This window comes from Heloderma suspectum, chromosome 2 (genome assembly GCF_057233095.1).
Source record: "Heloderma suspectum isolate Gila_16-S chromosome 2, 16-S_ref, whole genome shotgun sequence".
NCBI classification, from domain to species: Eukaryota; Metazoa; Chordata; class Lepidosauria; order Squamata; family Helodermatidae; genus Heloderma; species Heloderma suspectum.
In genome coordinates, this window is record NC_139459.1 from 187,519,655 (window position 1) to 187,534,095 (window position 14,441).

General features: G+C 40.3%; 1 protein-coding gene across 11 annotated transcripts in view; it reads right to left on the reverse strand.

Moving 5' to 3' along the window:
* The window catches only part of VDR (vitamin D receptor), a 109,008-nt gene that overhangs the window by 75,927 nt on the left and 18,640 nt on the right, over nt 1–14,441 (reverse strand). The window contains exons 2-3 of one of the 11 annotated variants that reach the window (XM_084836803.1): nt 11,751–11,833; nt 1,291–1,359 (exon numbers count right to left, since the gene is read on the reverse strand). The exons of 2 other annotated variants lie outside the window; for them this stretch is intronic. The gene's annotated coding sequence lies outside the window, so the exon portion shown is untranslated. 8 more of the 11 variants (XM_084836802.1, XM_084836804.1, XM_084836801.1 and 5 more) reach the window with 8 other exon arrangements.

A 14,441-nucleotide genomic window follows, 5' to 3' on the forward strand; every position in this document is an offset into this window, starting at 1 on the left:
GTCTGGTGGCTAGTGCCCAGATTTTTTTTTTTTAAGTGCCCTGCAGGTTTTTTTTTTTTTTTTAAATGATTAACTCTATTTATTAATTTGTGGCTGTAATACCATACTAAAAGGACACTATTTACGGAATGCAATGAAGATGCATGCCTGGCAGAGGCTGTCTGGTAGTAACCATAGCTTTCATGAAGAACTTGGAAATGGTGCTGAGTAAAGTAAACCACATAGCTATGGGGAATACTATGTCCTACTAACCACACAGGCACAGTTATAGGTACATGTTCTGCCTTCCATTCTGTCCCTAGTTTCAGCATTTGTATGGTACAAAGTAACAGTCTATTTTTAGCTTGCTAACTTAGACGATGATGCAGATATGTACACACTGATAGGTATGTGTTACTAATTCAAGAAACGTGATTAGGAAACAACCTGGGTTTAACATTTCTGTTTCAGGTAGTAGTAGGTTTTGTACATATACAAAAATTAAGGCAAGCTGAAAAATGAATATCTTCCATTGAGAAAAGCTGCCATGCACCAACTGACATTATAAGGGAGGCAAAAAGGCTATGAGACTACAGTACCTGCTCAAATTTTCTGCAAAGATTACTTGCCTAGATTACTGTTTTTTTGCAAAGCAGCTTGCGCTGTTAATGCTGTCACTGTGATCCACCAGTGCAAGATGTGTACATCAGATGTATCACTAAAAGCCAGCTTTTACTTTACTGAAGAGAGAAAAGGCACATTTCTAGGCCTTTGCAGCTGCAGAGAGAAGTTTGACAATGAACAAGTGATATTTAGTTAAAATTCAGAAACCAGACACATAAGTTAACTGAGTGGTCAAGTGATCAGGGATTGTTCAAATAACTGAACAATAGCTTTTAATGTTCTTGCACCCCAACCTCCACCCATGGCTAATGTTTTCTGCCTCTTCCCCAAAACCTCAGGCCATCAACTCATAATCTCCATGGCATTTCCTTCACTCCTCATCACCTCAGTCATCCTGCATGCTCCATCCTCCACCGTTTCCATGTCAGTGTTGTGTCTGCCTCAGGCCTGTGCTTTCTACACCTCGCATTCATCTCTTTCGCATTCATCTCTTTCAAAAATGATGGGCCTTGCTTGGGATTATCTCATAAAGCCTTAACCGAAGTTGTATTTAAGGGGAGTGTGAAACAGCCCCTTCCTGTATTATCCTTTTTTTCTTATTCTTTTTTAATACAAATGGATTTAATCCAATAGTTGGACAGCACAAGCTCTTACCCAAGACAAAGCTATGTAGATGTGATAAGATACCTGGGCTAGGCACTGAAGGGATGTCCTCTTCTAGAAAGCCACCAGCAGCTAAGGTCTAAAGCGGCAAACCTGGAACAAATGAATAAGCTCTGTAGTGCCTGAGTAACACGGTCCCCCAATTATTTATTTATTTATTGCATTTATATCCCACTTTTTTCCTCTTGCAAGGAACCCAAGGTGGCTTACATTATCCTCTTCCTCCTCTCCATTTTATCCTCACAGCAATAACCCTGTGAGGTAGGTTGGGCTGAGAGTCTGTGACTGGCCCAAAGTCACCCAGTGAGCTTCCATGGCTGAGTGGGGACTAGAACCTGGATCTCCTGGCTCCCAGTCCAGCACTCTAGCCACTGGCTCAAATTGAGCCCCATCTCTCCATGCACTCTTAATGCAGGAGTCTGAACTGATTACTTTGAGGCTAAGCAGAGTTGTACTACTGTCCTCGTTCCCTTGAAATCTAAAGGCACAATTCTTTTCCCCAAAGAGCTAAAGCTGGTTTGTAGGAGGATGTTTAAATTTACACATCTATTTTCAGAATAAAAACATGCACACCACTAATTTGTGCTTTCCAGGTCATTTTGCTGACATTAAACAAGACTGGCTCTAACCATTAAAATAAGTCAGCCATGTAAGTGTTTTAGAGGCTCAATACAAATAAGCTAATAAAGAGATCCAATTACAGTTGCACAAAAATAGAAAGAAACATATTTGATTTCCACTTCTTATCTAGAACCATTATTTCTGCAAATTGCTTTTTTTACTCTCTGTAAAATCACAGCTTTTCACATGGTCAACATGATTTCCATAGTGATACCACTATCTAGTTAATTGCACTGCCATATCACTATTCCATGGCAAGTAGCTCCAGCATATTAGCATCCGGTTTAATACAGACAAAAGAAAGCACAGGACAGAGTTAAAGCTCTGCCTTGCAATTATGTCTTCTCCATTTCCTTACAAAGCAAGTAAAGACACATTAATACCAACTACAGCTCGGATAACCATCAGGCTATATATACACTAGAGAACATACCCCATCAGACAGGATCTCCCACTGTAGCATGATTATAAGTAGTGCCTTTACTTACTCCACTCCTTTCAAATTTCTTGGAGCTCGGACTAACGTGAGAAATGGTGTCCATGGGCAGAATCCAATAAGTGCCCCACCAATTCCTGTCCGCAAGTAGAACCCACCACTTGCAGAAGGAAGATTTAGTGTTTCTTTGACAACCGGAAACAAGCAAAAGTGCTTGTTTCTGGACCGGGATAGGTCAGTAGAGCTTGCAGAATGAAGCTCTGCCGACCTGCCCCAAATGAGAAATGAGCATTCTGCTCGTTTCAGGGCTTCCCCTGGGAAGCGCTGAACTGCTATTGTGCAAGTGGAGGGTTATACTCATGCAACAGAATCAGTAGGGCCCACTGCTTGCACAACAATTTGTGGCAAGCAGGGTGCGTAAGAATCAGCGGAGGTGTAAGAGCCCCGTTGGATTCTGCCCATTAGTCCAGAAATGCTAAAACGTAAAATATGGTTACTTACATAGGGTAACAAACAAGAAAGCCAAGACACACACAATTCATACGAGAAGAGAAGGATGCTTACATCTGTGTGAATACAAACAGCTTTAATCTAGTGCCAATGCTATCTATTTTTATCTTTCCAATTAAACCAAATAATTGAACAATAACTTCATAATTGAGACAGAAAATAAGGCACATTGTGGGAGAAGCAAGGCAGCGAACATCCATATTTAAAGGCAATATCAAGACGGTTATCAGCACTTTAGATTAACTTGTCTTAGGAGAGAGTCTCTGTATCTTTACTCCAGAGGACTCTGCAGTGTGGCAATACATTAAACCTACAAAACTGTAGCCCAAGACAGCTACACAAGACAAGGAGAAACAGCCCAGTCTCAATTAGCTTGCCATATTCTCAGCTGCAATCCTTTCAAATGTTTTGCAACCACAGAATGACCTGGCTCGGATGACACGACAGCCCCTTGTGGGTTAATTGACCCATGAGGGGCTATAGTGTGTGCCCTCTGCCATTATGAATATGCAACCCCCAGGTGGGGGCTGCGTGGTTTGTCATTTCCTATGAGCTGGTCCAGGGAGGGTTATTCAAGGATTAAACAGTCCTCGCATAACCCACGGTCTGTTCTAGGGTTATATGAGGATTGTTTAAACCTCAAATAACCATCCCTGGCTAGGTTCAGATGACATCACATGCCACAGCAATCCCCAGCTGGGATTTGCATATTCATAATGGCCACCAACGGCAGAGGATGAGATGGCTAGATAGCATCACCGATGCAATGAATATGAACTTGAGCACACTCCGGGAAAGAGCGGAGGACAGGAAGGCCTGGCGTGCTATGGTCCATGGGGTCATGAAGAGTCGGACACGACTGAACGACTGAACAACAATGGACACCAAAATAATAAAGTAAACCACATTCACAGAATGTTGTCAAAGTAGATGTGAGCTGAGCTTAATTTCTAAGAAGAGATGTAAAGGGGCTCTCAGGCCTATACGGAAGCCCCATCACATGCCATTAAAGGAAGCTTTCCTCCTTAGTTCTAAGTATGTGGGACAGGCTGAAGTTACTCATGCATTCTGTTCATGCTTAGAGACAACTTATATATTTCTTCATATCTCCTTCTTTAATGAAGGTGCATGGCCAAAGATGGTGCTAAATGGGCTTGGTTAAAGGGAAGTGGGGTGGAGCTACAAGAGCAAAACTAAGACCAATAGCATCTGCAAGAGATTCTTCCAACTTATACTACAATTGTAGGAACTGAACCTTGATTGTTGTGATCTTCCACTCAGCTATAGTTCCTCCTTTTGTTTATAAGACATGATTATTTCAGAAAATATTTCTCACTGGGCCTCATGGGGAAAGGGAAACATATACTAATTCTCAGTTCTTCCATAGATGACTCCATCTAACAAAAAATGCTCCCAGCACTCCATGAAATATCGCTTCATATTTCCAATATAAAATCTGATGGCTGTCATTGTGTCCCTTATTTCAAAGTCTTTGGTTCCCAATTGCCCCTCAGTTAGAGTGCTTCTGTCCACTTTAAGATCCAGCATTCAGGAGTTTATTATACTATGTTCCTCCCATAGCTCACCTGGATTGCAGTGATGCTGTGATTTAGAGTTAATATTATTTGGTTACATCTTAATACACTTTTTAGCTCTTTATACAAAATAAGTTTGAAGTGTGATAAAGGCAAGGACTTTCCCCCATCATCTCAATGCATATTTGTATATGGAGAAACAGTCCTAAAAGATATTTTCAATTTTGAGTACGGAACCAAGAGGCTTGGTTGCGAATGAATCAATCTAAATTAAGAATGTGGCCCTGTTTACACAAACAGTGATACTCAAATATAGTATAACAGAAAGCATACACTAAATCTTTTTGGGACAGAAACTTGATTCACAGGCAATTGAGAAAGTAGCTGAGGCAGAAAAGCAGCTGAAAAGGCTTTTACAGTAAAATGGACAGATACATTTTAATATTATGTCACTAAAATATATTTTAAAGCCATTTTCAAAGCAGTTAATGATGCAATACTTTTTGGTCCCCCTCTTGTTCAAGCCACAACAACATACAAAAAGACAAGCCCTGTAAGATGAAGAAAGAGCTCCATAAATGGACAGTAGTGATAGTATGCCGTCTGGGGCAGTGGTAAGACTGTCAACTCATCCCAACAGTACTATGTATAAATTCAGTTTATGGGGCAGCTGAATTTACCCCACACACATGGCATGTTTCTCAGTGAAGAGTGTCAAGGGCAGATGAACATCTAAACATGCTGGATCATGGAGAGGACCTGCAAAGAGGCTTTGCATTCAGGGTTTTTCCTCTTTATATGCTAAGCCAAAATATACAAGTTGTGATTATTTGAGTTCCCAAATAGAATATTCAGATAATTTATTGCTATGCTAGGGTGAAGGATCAAGGTTGAAAAGGCTATTTTGAGAATCAACTAAGTAGCAGTTCTTGGTGATTACTTTAGACAAATGCTAATAATTTCTGTTAACTGTCACTCTGGTATACATTGTATAGCAACCAAAGCAGGGTTTGAAAGAGCGAGGGTACAATACCAATACAATTCCTCATTCGTCAAACGTTGACACGACTGCTGAAGCAGTTGCATTCCCGTATTGTTCACTTTGCTATATCCATTATTTTGATACATATTTTTAATTTGAATATACACTGGTGAAGTTCACCAATCTCACACAACAGTGTATCTACAAGAATTCCTGGGCAAAGGATTGCACGGGAAATCTGCTATAGAATTATAGATTCTATAGTACAGAATTGCATGGGAAATGTACAGTAGGTCAGTTTGATAATGCCTTATTTTGAACTGTAAACAAAAAAGTTATCCTACATAGGGTGCAAGAAATCTGCTAGGAGTGACCAGTAGGGGCAGAAGGAAGACTAAGAGAAATTGCAACCGCTTAGCCTTTCTGCAGCACTTCGATTTAGGCTAGAGACAGACAATTTTTCAGAGAGCTGAAGGCAGTTAGGGAGAAGGATCACTGCTCATGGTTGTATACTCACATCCTGCTTTTGCTTCTGAGGCTAAAACTGACAGTGGCAGACACGTTTGTAACAGGACCTCTTCAATCACAGATAAAGCAGAGCGGAGGTCCAATTTTAAGAGCAAATTAAGAGATAGAAATGTGTAGATAAAGGAAGCTGAACTGCTCCATAGCTTAGTGCCCCCAGCTCCTCCCTTCAGGCACTTCTCTCCCAACCAGGCCCATTATCACAGCCCAGCTGGGGGTGGGGTTAAAGGCATTTGAGACATTATGGACCATAGAGAGGCAAGCAGTAGGAGGGTTCAGCTCCCCTCATCCATGCACCCTTTTCTGTCTTCAAATCAGTGTGCCATGTCCCTCACCCTTTAGATACAATTTAAACGCAGATCTGCTCCAATCAACTGGTCTGCCATCATCACAGGTCTCTTGAGCCTGATAAAGAGGTTTCTTTATCATTTCAAAGCATGCAATCCTGTTTGATTAGTGATGGCAGTGGGACAAAAGATGTTGTGTACTTCACAGCATGGAACATAATGCTACCCTCAAATTATTTTCAGTTGTCTCAAAAGTTACTCTCTGTCTCCAGCCTTAGGTGAAAACATATAACTAGGAAAATGAGCTACCCAGGGAGAGAGCCCAAGTAAATCTTATCTGGTTAAGTAGAGTACACTGCAGGGCATGGATGTAAGTTTCTGGTTCCTGAGTAGTGGGAATTCCCCAGGGACCTGAACCAATAGAAAGGACTTGCCAACAAACTCTATGTAAGTATCAAAAGGGGAGAAGGATAATTCTATTTTTCTCTCCCATTGCTTATCATGTCTCCCTTATTTCTGGGCTGTCCTTCTTTACTTTCTGTATCAGCTTCAAGCTCTTACATTTGTTTATTTATTTTGTTTTAAATAAATTTGTTAATATTTGTTAAATTTGTTAATAGTTTGTTAATATTCAGAGCTCTTAGTCCCCTATTCTCATCTATTAACAGCCTTTTGGGTTCCCTATTCTAATTTTCAGCTTTTTTTATTTTCTGTTATGGTTCTTACTATGCCTGAAACACCTTCCAAGCTGTCTGCTGCCAATTAACTCCGCCAGCAAAACCAGGATATTCCATCAAAATGTCTCCTATTCCCTTTATGCAGCAAAACAGATACATGTGTATTTGTCACATATAACTGTCCATTGTTTTACCTATGCTAATATGGTATTTGCACAGAAAAGTAATCATGTGTGAAGTGGTCCTTAGATTGTAAACCTGGGGAGGGGTGGGGGAGGGCTAATTCTATATAAAGTCAGGTGCACAGTTGCCATTATGTTCAGCACTAGTAATATTTTTATGAACTACCTCAAAAATCAAAGCACTATATAAAAATTCCAAACATAAAACAGGTTTCTCATGCTCTCAGGCTTATAATCTAATGAGACAAAGGAAAAGGGAATACAAAGTAAAGAATGAACAAACCATGGACTGTAGTTGACTTTATCTGAGTCGCGTGTTAGACTGAGTCAGCAAACAATTCTGATTCTACCAACAGATCTTGAGCTCTATTCTTGCACAACAGCACACTCTACTGCGGTTCCGCTTGCCATCCCACATTCAACACTTAGTAAATAGCTTATTAGTGCCCAGGGAAACTTGAGGTTCACTATTCTTCAAGCCAATGTAACTGCAAATGTTTTCTATTCCTACTACCTGGCGCTGATTAAATCTACAGAACTTGGCTATTTCAACTCAAAACTATCTCAGATTACAAGTCAATTTCTAAAGTACAATATAGGAACACTAATTGAATAGTCATAGGTTTACTTGGATCTGCTGACACTGAACACTACACTATTAAAAGGATAGTCATTTAAATAACATTTTCTGTATTGAAAACATAGCTAATTTTAATATTCGCATTCATCTACAGCTTTACATTTACATCAAATCTCCTACAATAAGCTGATGTAACATTTTTTATTATTGGGTATACAAGTTTTAACAATGCTACAAGGTCAAAATCTTCATAATGTAAACTTGTTGATTCTAATGTAGTAATTCCGATTTGAAAATTCTAATGTAAGATTTGCATTAGAAATACTCTTTTAGAAATGTTAAAACGAGCACTTACATATATGTCTAAAAGCCTCAACATAACCCATTTGTGGGAAGAGTGAAAAAACCCTCACTGAAGCCAGTAGAACCCTCATTGCGCAGGGCATCTGTAAATTTGTATAGTTTTGGCTGAGAACCTGCAGAGTTCAGCTTTCCCCCGCCCCAACATACAAACACATAGACCTACATATAAAAGCAAGTGCTCCACATCTGTTAGGGATTTCTTATAAGAGGGTCAGCTCACTTTGGCATGAGCATTCCCTCTCTTACTGGGCTGAGGCACAACAATATAAGCTGGATCTGGCATAACATACAAGTAATACTTTCTTGCTCTGGTAGTACTTCTAAATTGGCAATGGATACCTATGCAAGTTTTAATCGCTCTTTATGCATGCACTGCCTTCTTATTTTAACTACACATCTCAAATAGTATATTTTTCCCTAGAAGCAAGACCAAAACAAGTCAGAAAGGACCACATTTGTAAATACCAAATTAATTACAGGGTTAAACACTCTGTGCTAAATCAAATCTGTTGAGATACTGTACCTATTGCCAGAAAGTATTTGCAACAGATTTACAGTCCTGTGGATAATTTTCTTGAAACTAGTTTTCCCTACCAGATCAAAAGAAGTAGACTTAAAAAAAAAAACCTGATGGGGGGGGGGAGAAAAAGAGGGGCATGCTTGAACCTATTTTGAAAAGGAGATGACTAGGTCAAAAATCTACAAAAAGGCAATGTTAATCAACAACCATATGGAAAAAAGGGATAAACTTAATTGCTAGAGCTATTCAAGTACAATCAATCGGGGATGTTTAAAACAAACCTGCCTTTACCTTTTAAACAGTTTTGTAAACATTACTGCTTTTTGCCAGGGTACAAAAACCTGAACACACTGTGACTATTTCCTGCTAAACTTTTTCAGTATTTAGGCTGGAGACAGCAAGTTAATCTACTGATTAAGTCACTAAGATAGAAACGAGACAGAATACTTGCCTGCAGTACTTGTTTGCCCTCAGCACCTCTAGCTACAGGAGATCCCAGCTCCCAGAGTCTGTGCCTTCAGCAGTGAGTGACTGATTGATTCAACTAGTGAACTGACAATTTAGACTCTTTGGTAAACCTTCAGTCACATGACTCACAGGCGCAGCCAGAAGGCTCCAGCTTCCAATTGTGAACTCCTTTTCTAGCACCAAAAACTCTGAGGAAGTTAAGCTGGTTCTGTTATACTCAAGAAGCCTTCAGTGGAGAGAATCCCAGAAGATTTATTCTTCTACAAAACAGTGATCTGTTTTGTGCTGCCACTCCAGATCATGAAGAAATACATGCACAGCACCTGTATATTTTGCAATCTCTCAGTAACAGGATCTAAGTTGAACTGACTGAATTCTGGAAAAGGGCATGCACACATACAGAATTTTACAAGGCAAAAAAATTGCTTGCAGAACTGATGACTACATCTAAAAAACTTCATTCACCATCAGCAGTTTTTATACACCTTCGCCAAACTTCTCTTCAAAAATGTGCAGACAGATCCAACTATGTTTACTCAGAAGTAAGTTCCACGAAGTTCAACAGGGCTTCCTTCCAAGTAAATGTGCACTGGAATGCAGCTCTAGATGTAGCTCTCACAATCAGAGGGCTAGATCCCACCAAGCCCTACTGTGTTCTGTGCCCAGTTCAACAGAGATGTATCCAACAAACACCTGTATAGCTTCACATCAGCTCACTGTCAACATTTTGCAACAGAAAGCGAAGAATCCTAACAAAATAGATTAGTCATTCACTGAAAACCGCAAGCCATGCTGCAAACAGTTTGAACAAGTATATTTTGCAATGCAATGCTCTTTCCTTTTTCTGCTTGATCATTTGCCAACATCAAAGATTCACTTACTTATTCATATGCCCTGATCTTTAGCTTCAGTAGAGTAACCAGCATCAAACTCAAAGACATAGTAGGCTACATCCTGACTGCTGAAACTGTGGTTAACAACCCCCAAACTGCTCAAGCTCCTAACTGGCATCACTAGGGATGCCTGTTCATATTCTGAGAAACTTTGCTCTTAAAAGATAGGCCTTGTGAAAGAAGAGTAACTGTCAAATGTGACAATCTCTCTGCATACTCCTTCTGTCTATCTGGCCACAGTCAAACATTTTATGCACACAGAGTCACAAATATTGCAATTCTGTATTTTCACTAGAGAGCTTCAGCCAGACTAATTAGTTAAAATCAATATTCTTTCTGGAACCTTGGTTGTGGAACACTGACGTTCCTCCCTGCATGATGAGTTCTTGTGACCTTCCTTCTAGTTGCTCTGGGCTCTGACTGATCACTATATCTAAAGTCAAGGAAGGCTTATTTTTCCCGAGGTCAGAGAGGTGAGGGACCTTTTTTCTTTCTTTCACTCTCCTCTGCAGCATGAGGCTTGGCTCACTGCACACTCAGTTTAAGCTGTTTGCCCTGCAACCATATTGCTTGGCACAGCATTTGCTCTGTGCACATGTGACACATTGTGGTCTTACTTATGTATCATCCTATTTGTTATTGGAAAAGTTTATTTTAATTATTATTTTTTAAAATAACACAGTACCCTCCTTGCAATGTAATTTTTAACCAAAATCTGCTCCTGAAGACTGTAAGCTTGAGTAGAGCACTCATAGGTATGAGGGTCTACTTTTCCCCCCAGTCTTTTATTGTGAATTTTTACAAAACAAAACAAAACATAACAAAACCTAAGAAAAAGAACAAAATAAAAATAATAATACAACATATTCAAAATCCTCAGTTTCAAGTATTACAATATTTGAGAAAGAGAAAAAAAAGGTCACACACAAACTTCGGTAAAAGCAGACCAAATATCCACATATAAGTCCATCTGCAAGTTATGCCTATATACCACTCTTTCAAATGTTGCTAGTGTTGTTAAGTCTTCAGTCCACTGTGTTACATGCGGTGAGCTTTTATCCTTCCAGTATCGTAATATCAGTCTTTCAGCAACCAAAAGGGTGCGACAAATCCATTTACACTGACCACGTGTTACATTCCAAGAAGCAGGTAAGTAATTTAAGAGAACATTTACATCAGTAATTATTAAAGAGCTTTCCAATACAAAATTTATCCGTACAATAACTTCCTCCCAAAACGAGGCAACCATTGGGCATTTTCAGAAAATACGAATAAAAGAAGCATTGACTGCATTATACCTCCAACAATTAGCCGAATTTGACAAGCCTTTATTAAAAAGATGCTGTGGCGTCCAATAGACCTGAAACAAAAGTTTTTGCTGAATAATATTCATTGAAATGTCCGATACAGATGCCAAAACAGCAGTCCATTGATTAAGCAAAATAGGACATTCCAATCCCCTGTTCCATTCCTGCTGTAAACCACTCGTGTCATATTTATTCATTGATAATGTTTGTAAACATGAATCATAGGCCAATATATCTGATCAGCTTCAATAAGTATTTCCAATAGCGAAGGAGACTCCAAGGCAATAAAAGCAGAAGGACCGAATCTAGATACCAACAAACGTTTCAATTACAAGTACTGCCATTCCACTGCAGCAGGCAAATCAAACTGATCTTGCAAAGGTGAAAATAACAAAAACTCATCATCAACCCTCACTAATTGATCTACAGTAAAAATAATTTTATCTGTCCAGGTCTGCCCGAAAAACATTTTCTTGCCCATTCTTAAATCTCGATTTCCCCATAAAGTCAATTTAGCATGGGAAAATGGATCCAACTGACGTGACATTATATGCCAAACTTCCCTAACTGCCAAAATTGTGGGAGGAACTCTGCCTACCTTAGTATGCTGAGAACCTAATGCCATCCATTTATACAGAGGCTCCAGACAAGAAGATTCCAATACTGCCCAAGGAGGAAAATCTAATTTGAGTGGAAAAGACCAAAATTTAGTAGAGGTCAGCAAATAGGCCCTATGGTACACAGCTAGATCTTGAAAACCGAACCTGCCTTCATTAATTGGAAGTTGCATCCTTTTAAAAGATATTCTTGATGGAGAGGAACCCCCCAAAATTTTACAAAACAAAGCATTAAGTTTTTGGAAATATTTGCCAGGTATAAGTATAGAGATCCCACGTATGGTATGAGGGTCTACTTAACCACCTCCCCTTATGTTGCATTTTCTGCCCAAAGGTGACTCCCCGACACACTCAAACACATTTTTTTCTCCCTGCAGGGAAAGAGACACATGGACCTCCATGAGGGAGATAAAAGAAATTGGGGGAGTGGGAAAATTGGACTAAGAGGAAAGCGTTAAGGAGACCCTCACCCCTCTGGAGCTCTGTTCAAAATCACAGCCTCCTATAGCTGCTTTTCTTTATCATCATCATCAACAACAAACAATTGTGTATACGTTTCCCCAGATGGGTTTTTTTTTTAAATGTAAAGAAACCCACTGGGGGAAACTTATACTCAATTGCCTTTAGCTTCATGCTCTTAATCAAACATTTTTTCAGGCCAGGGTAGCACTGCACATAAAATTTAATGTTGGTGCCTAGGAATCTGAAACACTTCTCTGGCCCTATTTATCCCTTTAAAAAGTCCCCAGACAACTTTAAGAGTACATCAAGACTGTTGGTTTTTCATGGAAATGACAACCGATAATCAAACCAGGAATGGTAGTCTATACTGCATCCAGTGATTTGCCACTTGTTGCACAAGAACGTTTGGATCTCATTAAAGAGAGATATAATCTTACCTGAAATGAGCCTAAACAAAGATCTATCAATACCCTGTTTTAGTCATTGTCATCTTTCATTGTTTAATTTGCAAAACTGAACCTGGTGCACCCATTCACCCCATACCTTGTTAACGTCTGCCAAGTTGTTTTAGTAGAAGATAAGATTGCCTACTTCATCATCCTAGACCCCAGCTACTTCACGCTCCTCCCTCAAGGCCCTCTCTCCACCACCCCTTCTGTCACTCTTTGCAGCACAAGTCATGTAGCCAGGTGTGTATGGTGCACAAATGTAAATTAGATTCATATCTGATGGGGGCGGGGGGGGGATTTGGCCAACTGTAAAGTACTCCCCTACATAGATCATCATTAAATTGACTGAAATTGCTGACACAAAGTATGGTGATGGTTTAAATAACTTTAGAAAGGCAAATTCACAGAGAGATCTCTCAATGGCTACTAATGATGGCTATATGGACCTGCAGGTTCAGAGGCAGTATGCCACTGGACACCAGCAACTGCGAAGCAAGAATGAGACAGGACAGTCACCTTTGTGCCCTGCCTGTGGGCTTCTCAGAGGAATCTGTGAGGCCACAGGGAGAAACAGAATTCTAGATTTGATGGACCCAATCTGGTATGATCCAGCAGAGTTCTTATTATGTGTCTTGAACAATGAACTCAAGTTTGCTCACTTAGGCTGGCAGCAGCTTCACAGGCACCTCTCTGCCTAAGAAAATGCTGGGCAGATTGGGTTATCCCTCCTCCCTCCTAATCCCCTTTCCTTGTATGTCATTTATTTTAGATTGTAAGCCTGTGGGTAGGCACATGTTGAATTCTGGCTAGCTAGCAACCCTAGGCCTGTGCCACCTGTCATGAACCAGCAGAGGAACAGATTGAAATTTACTTCAAAGATACAGAAAAGGCAGAGACAATAGTTCTGATATTTCCCTCAGAGACTAACTCTCCTCACCCACTCCATCAACTGAACTCTGAAGCAGTTCCTCCTTCAACATTTCGAAAAGACTAGGCAACCTTTTCGGGGCACTGGGCACATTTGGTAATTTGAGAAACTGCCCTGGGCACCACCACAAAATGGCTGTCATGGGACGAGTGGCAAAGGACAAGTAGCCTGCCCATGAGCTACTTGTTCTTTGCCTCGAGTACAAAGAAGGGGGGGGGGTCTGAGATCCAACACACAAAACAACTCCTTTGAACTCACAGTTTTCAGCTCTGACAGAAGCCAATTTCATAGCGAAATGTGTGAGTGTTTTAAAGGAACGGGTAGGGTACCTTGGTGGGCCCTACGAAAGGTATCCAGTGGCATACTGGTACCCACGGGCATCGTGTTGCCTACCCCTGGGCTACAGCATTACAATACCACCCTGATGTAGTCCATATTGGCATTTCTTAGGTTGCCCTGGGACTGTAGAACTGGAGGGAAACAGTGACTCCCCACTGAACATAATGGCCAATATCAGTCTTTCATTTAATGCAAAAAGTTCAAGCTATGTGCAGCTCTAACCTTTTTCTGTCACTATAGTTAGGGTTGCAAAAATGCAAGCAACTATTAGCCAGAGGTGCTTAAAAAACTGAGGCTGGCAACCAGCAGCTGGATTGCTGGAGAAGCTTGGCAGCAATTATTTTCTAACCTAGCTCATTGGAAAAATTTCACTGGCACCTACAAATTTCACTTTGTGTGCACACAGTCACACCTGTCTGTGGTGCCACCATAAGTGCTTGCCTGAATAAAACCCTTTTTCCCCCTTCAAGTGTGTACCTGTCGGCTCCCCTTAG